Here is a 15160-nt window from a genome sequence, read left to right on the forward strand (position 1 = left end):
TCAGCCCAGAAAGCAGGTAGAACAACTTTTGTGGTGTCTTTCAGATGCCTACCGGAGCAATGTAAAAACTACCAGGAGAACTCCTGTCTGGCACCTTCCCCGGTGGAGTTGTGCATGGGGTGTGTTTGGAACATTTTGTCACCAGCCGACTCCAAAATTCAGCGGTTCCCCATCTCAGCCCAGAAAGCAGGTAGAACAACTTTTGTGGTGTCTTTCAGATGCCTACCGGAGCAATGTAAAAACTACCAGGAGAACTCCTGTCTGGCACCTTCCCCGGTGGAGTTGTGCATGGGGTGTGTTTGGAACATTTTGTCACCAGCCGCGTCCAAAATTCAGCGGTTCCCCATCTCAGCCCAGAAAGCAGGTAGAACAACTTTTGTGGTGCCTTTCAAATGCCTACCAAGGTAGTGTAAAAACTACCAAGAGAACTCCTGTCTGGCACCTTCCCCGGTGGAGTTGTGCATGGGGTGTCTTTGGAACATTTTGTCACCGGCCGAATCCAAAATTCAGCGGTTCCCCATCTCAGCCCAGAAAGCAGGTAGAACAACTTTTGTGGTGTCTTTCAAATGCCTACCAAGGTAGTGTAAAAACTACTAAGAGAACTCCTGTCTGGCACCTTCCCCGGTGGAGTTGTGCATGGGGTGTGTTTGGAACATTTTTTCACCAGCCGACTCCAAAATTCAGCGGTTCCCCATCTCAGCCCAGAAAGCAGGTAGAACAACTTTTGTGGTGTCTTTCAGATGCCTACCGGAGCAATGTAAAAACTACCAGGAGAACTCCTGTCTGGCACCTTCCCCGGTGGAGTTGTGCATGGGGTGTGTTTGGAACATTTTGCCACCGGCCGAGTCCAAAATTCAGCGGTTCCCCATCTCAGCCCAGAAAGCAGGTAGAACAACTTTTGTGGTGTCTTTCAGATGCCTACCGGAGCAATGTAAAAACTACCAGGAGAACTCCTGTCTGGCACCTTCCCCGGTGGAGTTGTGCATGTGGTGTGTTTGGAACATTTTGTCACCGGCCGAGTCCAAAATTCAGCGATTCCCCATCTCAGCCCAGAAAGCAGGAAGAACAACTTTTGTGGTGTCCTTTTGATGCCTACAGGAGCAATGTAAAAACTACCAACAGAACTCGTCCCTGGCACCTTCGCTAGTGGAGTTGTGCATGGGGTGTGTTTGGAACATTTTGTCACCGGCCGACTCCAAAATTCAGCGGTTCCTCATCTCAGCCCAGAAAGCAGGTAGAACAACTTTTGTGGTGTCTTTCAGATGCCTACCGGAGCAATGTAAAAACTACCAGGAGAACTCCTGTCTGGCACCTTCCCCGGTGGAGTTGTGCATGGGGTGTGTTTGGAACATTTTGTCACCGGCCGACTCCAAAATTCAGCGGTTCCCCATCTCAGCCCAGAAAGCAGGTAGAACAACTTTTGTGGTGTCTTTCAGATGCCTACCGGAGCAATGTAAAAACTACCAGGAGAACTCCTGTCTGGCACCTTCCCCGGTGGAGTTGTGCAGGGGGTGTGTTTGGAACATTTTGTCACCGGCCGACTCCAAAATTCAGCGGTTCCCCATCTCAGCCCAGAAAGCAGGTAGAACAACTTTTGTGGTGTCCTTTTGATGCCTACCAAGGTAGTGTAAAAACTACCAAGAGAACTCCTGCCTGGCACCTTCCCCGGTGGAGTTGTGCAGGGGGTGTGTTTGGAACATTTTGTCACCGGCCGAGTCCAAAATTCAGCGGGTTCCCCATCTCAGCCCAGAAAGCAGGTAGAACAACTTTTGTGGTGCCTTTCAGGTGCCTACCAAGGTAGTGTAAAAACTACCAGGAGAACTCTTGTCTGGCACCTTCCCCGGGTGGAGTTGTGCATGGGTGTGTTTGGAACATTTTGTCACCGGCCGACTCCAAAATTCAGCGGTTCCCCATCTCAGCCCGGAAAGCAGGTAGAACAACTTTTGTGGTGTCTTTCAGATGCCTACCAAGGTAGTGTAAAAACTACTAAGAGAACTCCTGTCTGGCACCTTCCCCGGTGGAGTTGTGCAGGGGGTGTGTTTGGAACATTTTTTCACCAGCCCGACTCCAAAATTCAGCGGTTCCCCATCTCAGCCCAGAAAGCAGGTAGAACAACTTTTGTGGTGTCTTTCAGATGCCTACCGGAGCAATGTAAAAACTACCAGGAGAACTCTTGTCTGGCACCTTCCCCGGTGGAGTTGTGCATGGGGGTTGTGTTTGGAACATTTTGTCACCGCCGACTCCAAAATTCAGCGGTTCCCCATCTCAGCCCAGAAAGCAGGTAGAACAACTTTTGTGGTGTCTTTCAGATGCCTACCGGAGCAATGTAAAAACTACCAGGAGAACTCCTGTCTGGCACCTTCCCCGGTGGAGTTGTGCATGGGGTGTGTTTGGAACATTTTGTCACCGGCCGAGTCCAAAATTCAGCGATTCCCCATCTCAGCCCAGAAAGCAGGAAGAACAACTTTTGTGGTGTCCTTTTGATGCCTACAGGAGCAATGTAAAAACTACCAACAGACTCGTCCCCTGGCACCTTCGCTAGTGGAGTTGTGCATGGGGTGTGTTTGGAACATTTTTTCACCTGGCCGAGTCCAAAATTCAGCGGTTCCTCATCTCAGCCCCAGAAAGCAGGGTAGAACAACTTTTGTGGTGTCTTTCAGATGCCTACCGGAGCAATGTAAAAACTACCAGGAGAACTCCTGTCTGGCACCTTCCCCGGTGGATGTTGTGCAGGGGGTGTCTTTGGAACATTTTGTCACCAGCCGAGTCCAAAATTCAGCGGTTCCCCATCTCAGCCCAGAAAGCAGGTAGAACAACTTTTGTGGTGCCTTTCAGGTGCCTACCAAGGTAGTGTAAAAACTACCAGGAGAACTCTTGTCTGGCACCTTCCCCGGTGGAGTTGTGCATGGGGTGTGTTTGGAACATTTTGTCACCGGCCGACTCCAAAATTCAGCGGTTCCCATCTCAGCCCAGAAAGCAGGTAGAACAACTTTTGTGGTGTCCTTTCAGATGCCTACCAAGGTAGTGTAAAAACTACTAAGAGAACTCCTGTCTGGCACCTTCCCCGGTGGAGTTGTGCATGGGGTGTGTTTGGAACATTTTTTCACCAGCCGACTCCAAAATTCAGCTGTTCCCCATCTCAGCCCAGAAAGCAGGTAGAACAACTTTTGTGGTGTCTTTCAGATGCCTACCGGAGCAATGTAAAAACTACCAGGAGAACTCCTGTCTGGCACCTTCCCCGGTGAGTTGTGCATGGGGTGTGTTTGGAACATTTTGTCACCAGCCGACTCCAAAATTCAGCGGTTCCCCATCTCAGCCCAGAAAGCAGGTAGAACAACTTTTGTGGTGTCTTTCAGATGCCTACCGGAGCAATGTAAAAACTACCAGGAGAACTCCTGTCTGGCACCTTCCCGGTGGAGTTGTGCATGGGGTGGTGTTTGGAACATTTTGTCACCGGCCGAGTCCAAAATTCAGCGATTCCCCATCTCAGCCCAGAAAGCAGGAAGAACAACTTTTGTGGTGTCCTTTTGATGCCTACAGGAGCAATGTAAAAACTACCAACAGAACTCGTCCCTGGCACCTTCGCTAGTGGAGTTGTGCATGGGGTGTGTTTGGAACATTTTGTCACTGGCCGAGTCCAAAATTCAGCGGTTCCTCATCTCAGCCCAGAAAGCAGGTAGAACAACTTTTGTGTGCCTTTCAGCTGCCTACCAAGGTAGTGTAAAAACTACAAGGAGAACTCCTCTCTGGCACCTTCCCCAGTGGAGTTGTGCATGGGGTGTGTTTGGAACATTTTGTCACCAGCCGAGTCCAAAATTCAGCTGTTCCCCATCTCAGCCCAGAAAGCAGGTAGAACAACTTTTGTGGTGTCCTTTCAGATGCCTACCGGAGCAATGTAAAAACTACCAGGAGAACTCCTGTCTGGCACCTTCCCCGGTGGAGTTGTGCATGGGGTGTGTTTGGAACATTTTGTCACCAGCCGAGTCCAAAATTCAGCTGTTCCCCATCTCAGCCCAGAAAGCAGGTAGAACAACTTTTGTGGTGTCTTTTCAGATGCCTACCAAGGGTAGTGTAAAAACTACCAGGAGAACTCCTGTCTGGCACCTTCCCCGGTGGAGTTGTGCATGGGGTGTGTTTGGGAACATTTTGTCACCGGCCGACTCCAAAATTCAGCGGTTCCCCATCTCAGCCCAGAAAGCAGGTAGAACAACTTTTGTGGTGTCTTTCAGATGCCTACCGGAGCAATGTAAAAACTACCAGGAGAACTCCTGTCTGGCACCTTCCCCGGTGGAGTTGTGCATGGGTGTGTTTGGAACATTTTGTTACCGGCCGAGTCCAAAATTCAGCGGTTTCCCATCTCAGCCCAGAAAGCAGGTAGAACAACTTTTGTTGGTGTCTTTCAGGTGCCTACCAAGGTAGTGTAAAAACTACTAAGAGAACTCCTGTCTGGCACCTTCCCCGGTGGAGTTGTGCATGGGGTGTGTTTGGAACATTTTGTCACCGGCCGAGTCCAAAATTCAGCGGTTCCCCATCTCAGCACAGAAAGCAGGTAGAACAACTTTTTGTGGTGCCTTTCAGCTGCCTACCAAGGTAGTATAAAAACTATTAAGAGAACTCCTGTCTGGCACCTTCCCCGGTGGAGTTGTGCATGGGGTGTGTTTGGAACATTTTGTCACCGGCCGAGTCCAAAATTCAGCGGTTCCCCATCTCAGCCCAGAAAGCAGGTAGAACAACTTTTGTGGTGCCTTTCAAATGCCTACCAAGGTAGTGTAAAAACTACCAGGAGAACTCCTGCCTGGCACCTTCCCCGGTGGAGTTGTGCAGGGGGTGTGTTTGGAACATTTTGTCACCGGCCGAGTCCAAAATTCAGCGGTTTCCCCATCTCAGCCCAGAAAGCAGGTAGAACAACTTTTGTGGTGTCCTTTTGATGCCTACCGGAGCAATGTAAAAACTACCAACAGAACTCGTCCCCTGGAACCTTCGCTAGTGGAGTTGTGCATGGGGTGTATTTATTAAAATTTTGTCACCAGCCGAGTCCAAAATTCAGCTGTTCCCCATCTCAGCCCAGAAAGCAGGTAGAACAACTTTTGTGGTGCCTTTCAGCTGCCTACCAAGGTAGTGTAAAAACTATCAAGAGAACTCTTGTCTGGCACCTTCCCTAGTGGAGTTGTGCATGGGGTGTGTTTGGAACATTTTGTCACCGGCCGACTCCAAAATTCAGCGGTTCCCCATCTCAGCCCAGAAAGCAGGTAGAACAACTTTTGTGGTGTCTTTCAGATGCCTACCAGAGCAATGTAAAAACTACCAGGAGAACTCCTGTCTGGCACCTTCCCCGGTGGAGTTGTGCATGGGGTGTGTGTTTGGAACATTTTGTCAGCAGCCGAGTCCAAAATTCAGCAGTTCCCCATCTCAGCCCAGAAAGCAGGTAAACAACTTTTCTGGTGTCTTTCAGATGCCTACTGGAGCAATGTAAAAACTACCAGGAGAACTCCTGTCTGGCACCTTCCCCGGTGGAGTTGTGCATGGGGTGTGTTTGGAACATTTTGTCACCGGCCGAGTCCAAAATTCAGCGATTCCCCATCTCAGCCCAGAAAGCAGGAAGAACAACTTTGTGGTGTCCTTTTGATGCCTACAGGAGCAATGTAAAAACTACCAACAGAACTCGTCCCTGGCACCTTCGCTAGTGGAGTTGTGCATGGGGTGTGTTTGGAACATTTTTTCCACCAGCCGAGTCCAAAATTCAGCTGTTCCCCATCTCAGCCCAGAAAGCAGGTAGAACAACTTTTGTGGTGCCTTTCAAATGCCTACCAAGGTAGTGTAAAAACTACCAAGAGAACTCCTGCCTGGCACCTTCCCCGGTGGAGTTGTGCATGGGGTGTGTTTGGAACATTTTGTCACCGGCCGACCTCCAAAATTCAGCGGTTCCCCATCTCAGCCCAGAAAGCAAAAAGAACAACTTTTGTGGTGTCCTTTTGATGCCTACAGGAGCAATGTAAAAAACTACCAGGAGAACTCCTGTCTGGCACCTTCCCCGGTGGAGTTGTGCATGGGGTGTGTTTGGAACATTTTGTCACCAGCCAAGTCCAAAATTCAGCGGTTCCCCATCTCAGCCCAGAAAGCAGGTAGAACAACTTTTTGTGGTGTCTTTCAGATGCCTACCGGAGCAATGTAAAAACTACCAGGAGAACTCCTGTCTGGCACCTTCCCCGGTGGAGTTGTGCATGGGGTGTGTTTGGAACATTTTGTCACCGGCCGACTCCAAAATTCAGCGGTTCCCATCTCAGCCCAGAAAGCAGGTAGAACAACTTTTGTGGTGTCTTTCAGCTGCCTACCAAGGTAGTATAAAACTACCAGGAGAACTCCTGTCTGGCACCTTCCCCGGTGGAGTTGTGCATGGGGTGTGTTTGGAACATTTTGTCACCGGCCGAGTCCAAAATTCAGCGGTTCCCCATCTCAGCCCAGAAAGCAGGTAGAACAACTTTTGTGGTGTCTTTCAGATGCCTACTGGAGCAATGTAAAAACAACCAGGAGAACTCCTGTCTGGCACCTTCCCCGGTGGAGTTGTGCATGGGGTGTGTTTGGAACATTTTGTTACCGGCCGAGTCCAAAATTCAGCGGTTCCCCATCTCAGCCCAGAAAGCAGGTAGAACAATTTTTGTGGTGTCTTTCAGGTGCCTACCAAGGTAGTGTAAAAACTACTAAGAGAACTCCTGTCTGGCACCTTCCCCGGTGGAGTTGTGCATGGGGTGTGTTTGGAACATTTTGTCACCGGCCGACTCCAAAATTCAGCGGTTCCCCATCTCAGCCCAGAAAGCAGGTAGAACAACTTTTGTGGTGTCCTTTTGATGCCTACCGGAGCAATGTAAAAACTACCAACAGAACTCGTCCCTGGCACCTTCGCTAGTGGAGTTGTGCATGGGGTGTATTTATTAAAATGTTGTCACCAGCCGAGTCCAAAATTCAGCTGTTCCCCATCTCAGCCCAGAAAGCAGGTAGAACAACTTTTGTGGTGCCTTTCAGCTGCCTACCAAGGTAGTGTAAAAACTACCAGGAGAACTCTTGTCTGGCACCTTCCCTAGTGGAGTTGTGCATGGGGTGTGTTTGGAACATTTTGTCACCGGCCGACTCCAAAATTCAGCGGTTCCCCATCTCAGCCCAGAAAGCAGGTAGAACAACTTTTGTGGTGTCTTTCAGCTGCCTACCGGAGCAATGTAAAAACTACCAGGAGAACTCCTGTCTGGCACCTTCCCCGGTGGAGTTGTGCAGGGGTGTGTTTGGAACATTTTGTCACCAGCCGAGTCCAAAATTCAGCGGTTCCCCATCTCAGCCCAGAAAGCAGGGTAGAACAACTTTTGTGGTGTCCTTTTGATGCCTACAGGAGCAATGTAAAAACTACCAGGAGAACTCCTGTCTGGCACCTTCCCCGGTGGAGTTGTGCATGGGGTGGTGTTTGGAACATTTTGTCACCAGCCGACTCCAAAATTCAGCGGTTCCCCATCTCAGCTCAGAAAGCAGAAGAACAACTTTTGTGGTGCCTTTCAGCTGCCTACCAAGGTAGTGTAAAAACTACCAAGAGAACTCCTGCCTGGCACCTTCCCCGGTGGAGTTGTGCATGGGGTGTCTTTGGAACATTTTGTCACCGGCCGAGTCCAAAATTCAGCGGTTCCCCATCTCAGCCCAGAAAGCAGGTAGAACAACTTTTGTGGTGTCTTTCAGATGCCTACCGGAGCAATGTAAAAACTACCAGGAGAACTCCTGTCTGGCACCTTCCCCGGTGGAGTTGTGCATGGGGTGTGTTTGGAACATTTTGTCACCGGCCGACTCCAAAATTCAGCTGTTCCCCATCTCAGCCCAGAAAGCAGGTAGAACAACTTTTGTGGTGTCTTTCAGATGCCTACCAAGGTAGTGTAAAAACTACCAGGAGAACTCCTGCCTGGCACCTTCCCCGGTGGAGTTGTGCAGGGGGTGTGTTTGGAACATTTTGTCACCGGCCGAGTCCAAAATTCAGCGGTTCCCCATCTCAGCCCAGAAAGCAGGTAGAACAACTTTTGTGGTGTCCTTTTGATGCCTACCGGAGCAATGTAAAAACTACCAACAGAACTCGTCCCTGGAACCTTCGCTAGTGGAGTTGTGCATGGGGTGTATTTATTAAAATTTTGTCACCAGCCGAGTCCAAAATTCAGCTGTTCCCCATCTCAGCCCAGAAAGCAGGTAGAACAACTTTTGTGGTGCCTTTCAGCTGCCTACCAAGGTAGTGTAAAAACTATCAAGAGAACTCTTGTCTGGCACCTTCCCTAGTGGAGTTGTGCATGGGGTGTGTTTGGAACATTTTGTCACCGGCCGACTCCAAAATTCAGCGGTTCCCCATCTCAGCCCAGAAAGCAGGTAGAACAACTTTTGTGGTGTCTTTCAGATGCCTACCAGAGCAATGTAAAAACTACCAGGAGAACTCCTGTCTGGCACCTTCCCCGGTGGAGTTGTGCATGGGGTGTGTTTGGAACATTTTGTCAGCAGCCGAGTCCAAAATTCAGCAGTTCCCCATCTCAGCCCAGAAAGCAGGTAGAACAACTTTTCTGGTGTCTTTCAGATGCCTACTGGAGCAATGTAAAAACTACCAGGAGAACTCCTGTCTGGCACCTTCCCCGGTGGAGTTGTGCATGGGGTGTGTTTGGAACATTTTGTCACCGGCCGAGTCCAAAATTCAGCGATTCCCCATCTCAGCCCAGAAAGCAGGAAGAACAACTTTTGTGGTGTCCTTTTGATGCCTACAGGAGCAATGTAAAAACTACCAACAGAACTCGTCCCTGGCACCTTCGCTAGTGGAGTTGTGCATGGGGTGTGTTTGGAACATTTTTTCACCAGCCGAGTCCAAAATTCAGCTGTTCCCCATCTCAGCCCAGAAAGCAGGTAGAACAACTTTTGTGGTGCCTTTCAAATGCCTACCAAGGTAGTGTAAAAACTACCAAGAGAACTCCTGCCTGGCACCTTCCCCGGTGGAGTTGTGCATGGGGTGTGTTTGGAACATTTTGTCACCGGCCGACTCCAAAATTCAGCGGTTCCCCATCTCAGCCCAGAAAGCAAAAAGAACAACTTTTGTGGTGTCCTTTTGATGCCTACAGGAGCAATGTAAAAACTACCAGGAGAACTCCTGTCTGGCACCTTCCCCGGTGGAGTTGTGCATGGGGTGTGTTTGGAACATTTTGTCACCAGCCAAGTCCAAAATTCAGCGGTTCCCCATCTCAGCCCAGAAAGCAGGTAGAACAACTTTTGTGGTGTCTTTCAGATGCCTACCGGAGCAATGTAAAAACTACCAGGAGAACTCCTGTCTGGCACCTTCCCCGGTGGAGTTGTGCATGGGGTGTGTTTGGAACATTTTGTCACCGGCCGACTCCAAAATTCAGCGGTTCCCCATCTCAGCCCAGAAAGCAGGTAGAACAACTTTTGTGGTGTCTTTCAGCTGCCTACCAAGGTAGTATAAAAACTACCAGGAGAACTCCTGTCTGGCACCTTCCCCGGTGGAGTTGTGCATGGGGTGTGTTTGGAACATTTTGTCACCGGCCGAGTCCAAAATTCAGCGGTTCCCCATCTCAGCCCAGAAAGCAGGTAGAACAACTTTTGTGGTGTCTTTCAGATGCCTACTGGAGCAATGTAAAAACTACCAGGAGAACTCCTGTCTGGCACCTTCCCCGGTGGAGTTGTGCATGGGGTGTGTTTGGAACATTTTGTTACCGGCCGAGTCCAAAATTCAGCGGTTCCCCATCTCAGCCCAGAAAGCAGGTAGAACAATTTTTGTGGTGTCTTTCAGGTGCCTACCAAGGTAGTGTAAAAACTACTAAGAGAACTCCTGTCTGGCACCTTCCCCGGTGGAGTTGTGCATGGGGTGTGTTTGGAACATTTTGTCACCGGCCGACTCCAAAATTCAGCGGTTCCCCATCTCAGCCCAGAAAGCAGGTAGAACAACTTTTGTGGTGTCCTTTTGATGCCTACCGGAGCAATGTAAAAACTACCAACAGAACTCGTCCCTGGCACCTTCGCTAGTGGAGTTGTGCATGGGGTGTATTTATTAAAATGTTGTCACCAGCCGAGTCCAAAATTCAGCTGTTCCCCATCTCAGCCCAGAAAGCAGGTAGAACAACTTTTGTGGTGCCTTTCAGCTGCCTACCAAGGTAGTGTAAAAACTACCAGGAGAACTCTTGTCTGGCACCTTCCCTAGTGGAGTTGTGCATGGGGTGTGTTTGGAACATTTTGTCACCGGCCGACTCCAAAATTCAGCGGTTCCCCATCTCAGCCCAGAAAGCAGGTAGAACAACTTTTGTGGTGTCTTTCAGCTGCCTACCGGAGCAATGTAAAAACTACCAGGAGAACTCCTGTCTGGCACCTTCCCCGGTGGAGTTGTGCAGGGGGTGTGTTTGGAACATTTTGTCACCAGCCGAGTCCAAAATTCAGCGGTTCCCCATCTCAGCCCAGAAAGCAGGTAGAACAACTTTTGTGGTGTCCTTTTGATGCCTACAGGAGCAATGTAAAAACTACCAGGAGAACTCCTGTCTGGCACCTTCCCCGGTGGAGTTGTGCATGGGGTGTGTTTGGAACATTTTGTCACCAGCCGACTCCAAAATTCAGCGGTTCCCCATCTCAGCTCAGAAAGCAGGAAGAACAACTTTTGTGGTGCCTTTCAGCTGCCTACCAAGGTAGTGTAAAAACTACCAAGAGAACTCCTGCCTGGCACCTTCCCCGGTGGAGTTGTGCATGGGGTGTGTTTGGAACATTTTGTCACCGGCCGAGTCCAAAATTCAGCGGTTCCCCATCTCAGCCCAGAAAGCAGGTAGAACAACTTTTGTGGTGTCTTTCAGATGCCTACCGGAGCAATGTAAAAACTACCAGGAGAACTCCTGTCTGGCACCTTCCCCGGTGGAGTTGTGCATGGGGTGTGTTTGGAACATTTTGTCACCGGCCGACTCCAAAATTCAGCTGTTCCCCATCTCAGCCCAGAAAGCAGGTAGAACAACTTTTGTGGTGTCTTTCAGATGCCTACCAAGGTAGTGTAAAAACTACCAGGAGAACTCCTGTCTGGCACCTTCCCCGGTGGAGTTGTGCATGGGGTGTGTTTGGAACACTTTGTCACCAGCCGAGTCCTAAATTCAGCGGTTCCCCATCTCAGCCCAGAAAGCAGGTAGAACAACTTTTGTGGTGTCCTTTTGATGCCTACCGGAGCAATGTAAAAACTACCAACAGAACTCGTCCCTGGCACCTTCGCTAGTGGAGTTGTGCATGGGGTGTATTTATTAAAATTTTGTCACCGGCCGAGTCCAAAATTCAGCGGTTCCCCATCTCAGCCCAGAAAGCAGGTAGAACAACTTTTGTAGTGTCTTTCAGATGCCTACCAAGGTAGTGTAAAAACTACCAGGAAAACTCCTGTCTGGCACCTTCCCTAGTGGAGTTGTGCATGGGGTGTGTTTGGAACATTTTGTCACCAGCCGAGTCCAAAATTCAGCGGTTCCCCATCTCAGCCCAGAAAGCAGGTAGAACAACTTTTGTGGTGTCTTTCAGATGCCTACCAGAGCAATGTAAAAACTACCAGGAGAACTCCTGTCTGGCACCTTCCCCGGTGGAGTTGTGCATGGGGTGTGTTTGGAACATTTTGTCACCAGCCGACTCCAAAATTCAGCGGTTCCCCATCTCAGCCCAGAAAGCAGGTAGAACAACTTTTGTGGTGCCTTTCAAATGCCTACCAAGGTAGTGTAAAAACTACCAGGAGAACTCCTGCCTGGCACCTTCCCCGGTGGAGTTGTGCATGGGGTGTGTTTGGAACATTTTGTCACCGGCCGAGTCCAAAATTCAGCGGTTCCCCATCTCAGCCCAGAAAGCAGGAAGAACAACTTTTGTGGTGTCCTTTTGATGCCTACCGGAGCAATGTAAAAACTACCAGGAGAACTCCTGTCTGGCACCTTCCCCGGTGGAGTTGTGCATGGGGTGTGTTTGGAACATTTTTTCACCGGCCGACTCCAAAATTCAGCGGTTCCCCATCTCAGCCCAGAAAGCAGGTAGAACAACTTTTGTGGTGTCTTTCAGATGCCTACCGGAGCAATGTAAAAACTACCAGGAGAACTCCTGTCTGGCACCTTCCCCGGTGGAGTTGTGCATGGGGTGTGTTTGGAACATTTTTTCACCGGCCGACTCCAAAATTCAGCGGTTCCCCATCTCAGCCCAGAAAGCAGGTAGAACAACTTTTGTGGTGTCCTTTTGATGCCTACCGGAGCAATGTAAAAACTACCAACAGAACTCGTCCCTGGCACCTTCGCTAGTGGAGTTGTGCATGGGGTGTATTTATTAAAATTTTGTCACCGGCCGAGTCCAAAATTCAGCGGTTCCCCATCTCAGCCCAGAAAGCAGGTAGAACAACTTTTGTAGTGTCTTTCAGATGCCTACCAAGGTAGTGTAAAAACTACCAGGAAAACTCCTGTCTGGCACCTTCCCTAGTGGAGTTGTGCATGGGGTGTGTTTGGAACATTTTGTCACCAGCCGAGTCCAAAATTCAGCGGTTCCCCATCTCAGCCCAGAAAGCAGGTAGAACAACTTTTGTGGTGTCTTTCAGATGCCTACCAGAGCAATGTAAAAACTACCAGGAGAACTCCTGTCTGGCACCTTCCCCGGTGGAGTTGTGCATGGGGTGTGTTTGGAACATTTTGTCACCAGCCGACTCCAAAATTCAGCGGTTCCCCATCTCAGCCCAGAAAGCAGGTAGAACAACTTTTGTGGTGCCTTTCAAATGCCTACCAAGGTAGTGTAAAAACTACCAGGAGAACTCCTGTCTGGCACCTTCCCCGGTGGAGTTGTGCATGGGGTGTGTTTGGAACATTTTGTCACCGGCCGAGTCCAAAATTCAGCGGTTCCCCATCTCAGCCCAGAAAGCAGGAAGAACAACTTTTGTGGTGTCCTTTTGATGCCTACAGGAGCAATGTAAAAACTACCAGGAGAACTCCTGTCTGGCACCTTCCCCGGTGGAGTTGTGCATGTGGTGTGTTTGGAACATTTTGTCACCGGCCGACTCCAAAATTCAGCGGTTCCCCATCTCAGCCCAGAAAGCAGGTAGAACAACTTTTGTGGTGTCTTTCAGATGCCTACCGGAGCAATGTAAAAACTACCAGGAGAACTCCTGTCTGGCACCTTCCCCGGTGGAGTTGTGCATGGGGTGTGTTTGGAACATTTTGTCACCGGCCGACTCCAAAATTCAGCGGTTCCCCATCTCAGCCCACAAAGCAGGTACAACAACTTTTGTGGTGTCTTTCAGATGCCTACCGGAGCAATGTAAAAACTACCAGGAGAACTCCTGTCTGGCACCTTCCCCGGTGGAGTTGTGCATGGGGTGTGTTTGGAACATTTTGTCACCAGCCGACTCCAAAATTCAGCGGTTCCCCATCTCAGCCCAGAAAGCAGGTAGAACAACTTTTGTGGTGTCTTTCAGATGCCTACCGGAGCAATGTAAAAACTACCAGGAGAACTCCTGTCTGGCACCTTCCCCGGTGGAGTTGTGCATGGGGTGTGTTTGGAACATTTTGTCACCGGCCGAGTCCAAAATTCAGCGGTTCCTCATCTCAGCCCAGAAAGCAGGTAGAACAACTTTTGTGGTGTCTTTCAGATGCCTACCGGAGCAATGTAAAAACTACCAGGAGAACTCCTGTCTGGCACCTTCCCCGGTGGAGTTGTGCATGGGGTGTGTTTGGAACATTTTGTCACCGGCCGAGTCCAAAATTCAGCGGTTCCTCATCTCAGCCCAGAAAGCAGGTAGAACAACTTTTGTGGTGTCTTTCAGATGCCTACCGGAGCAATGTAAAAACTACCAGGAGAACTCCTGTCTGGCACCTTCCCTAGTGGAGTTGTGCATGGGGTGTGTTTGGAACATTTTGTCACCGGCCGAGTCCAAAATTCAGCGGTTCCCCATCTCAGCCCAGAAAGCAGGTAGAACAACTTTTGTGGTGTCTTTCAGATGCCTACCAGAGCAATGTAAAAACTACCAGGAGAACTCCTGTCTGGCACCTTCCCCGGTGGAGTTGTGCATGGGGTGTGTTTGGAACATTTTGTCACCAGCCGACTCCAAAATTCAGCGGTTCCCCATCTCAGCCCAGAAAGCAGGTAGAACAACTTTTGTGGTGCCTTTCAAATGCCTACCAAGGTAGTGTAAAAACTACCAGGAGAACTCCTGTCTGGCACCTTCCCCGGTGGAGTTGTGCATGGGGTGTGTTTGGAACATTTTGTCACCGGCCGAGTCCAAAATTCAGCGGTTCCCCATCTCAGCCCAGAAAGCAGGAAGAACAACTTTTGTGGTGTCCTTTTGATGCCTACAGGAGCAATGTAAAAACTACCAGGAGAACTCCTGTCTGGCACCTTCCCCGGTGGAGTTGTGCATGTGGTGTGTTTGGAACATTTTGTCACCGGCCGACTCCAAAATTCAGCGGTTCCCCATCTCAGCCCAGAAAGCAGGTAGAACAACTTTTGTGGTGTCTTTCAGATGCCTACCGGAGCAATGTAAAAACTACCAGGAGAACTCCTGTCTGGCACCTTCCCCGGTGGAGTTGTGCATGGGGTGTGTTTGGAACATTTTGTCACCGGCCGACTCCAAAATTCAGCGGTTCCCCATCTCAGCCCACAAAGCAGGTACAACAACTTTTGTGGTGTCTTTCAGATGCCTACCGGAGCAATGTAAAAACTACCAGGAGAACTCCTGTCTGGCACCTTCCCCGGTGGAGTTGTGCATGGGGTGTGTTTGGAACATTTTGTCACCAGCCGACTCCAAAATTCAGCGGTTCCCCATCTCAGCCCAGAAAGCAGGTAGAACAACTTTTGTGGTGTCTTTCAGATGCCTACCGGAGCAATGTAAAAACTACCAGGAGAACTCCTGTCTGGCACCTTCCCCGGTGGAGTTGTGCATGGGGTGTGTTTGGAACATTTTGTCACCGGCCGAGTCCAAAATTCAGCGGTTCCTCATCTCAGCCCAGAAAGCAGGTAGAACAACTTTTGTGGTGTCTTTCAGATGCCTACCGGAGCAATGTAAAAACTACCAGGAGAACTCCTGTCTGGCACCTTCCCCGGTGGAGTTGTGCATGGGGTGTGTTTGGAACATTTTGTCACCGGCCGAGTCCAAAATTCAGCGGTTCCTCATCTC

The sequence above is a fragment of the Falco cherrug genome, chromosome Z (assembly GCF_023634085.1).
Source record: "Falco cherrug isolate bFalChe1 chromosome Z, bFalChe1.pri, whole genome shotgun sequence".
Taxonomy (NCBI): domain Eukaryota; kingdom Metazoa; phylum Chordata; class Aves; order Falconiformes; family Falconidae; genus Falco; species Falco cherrug.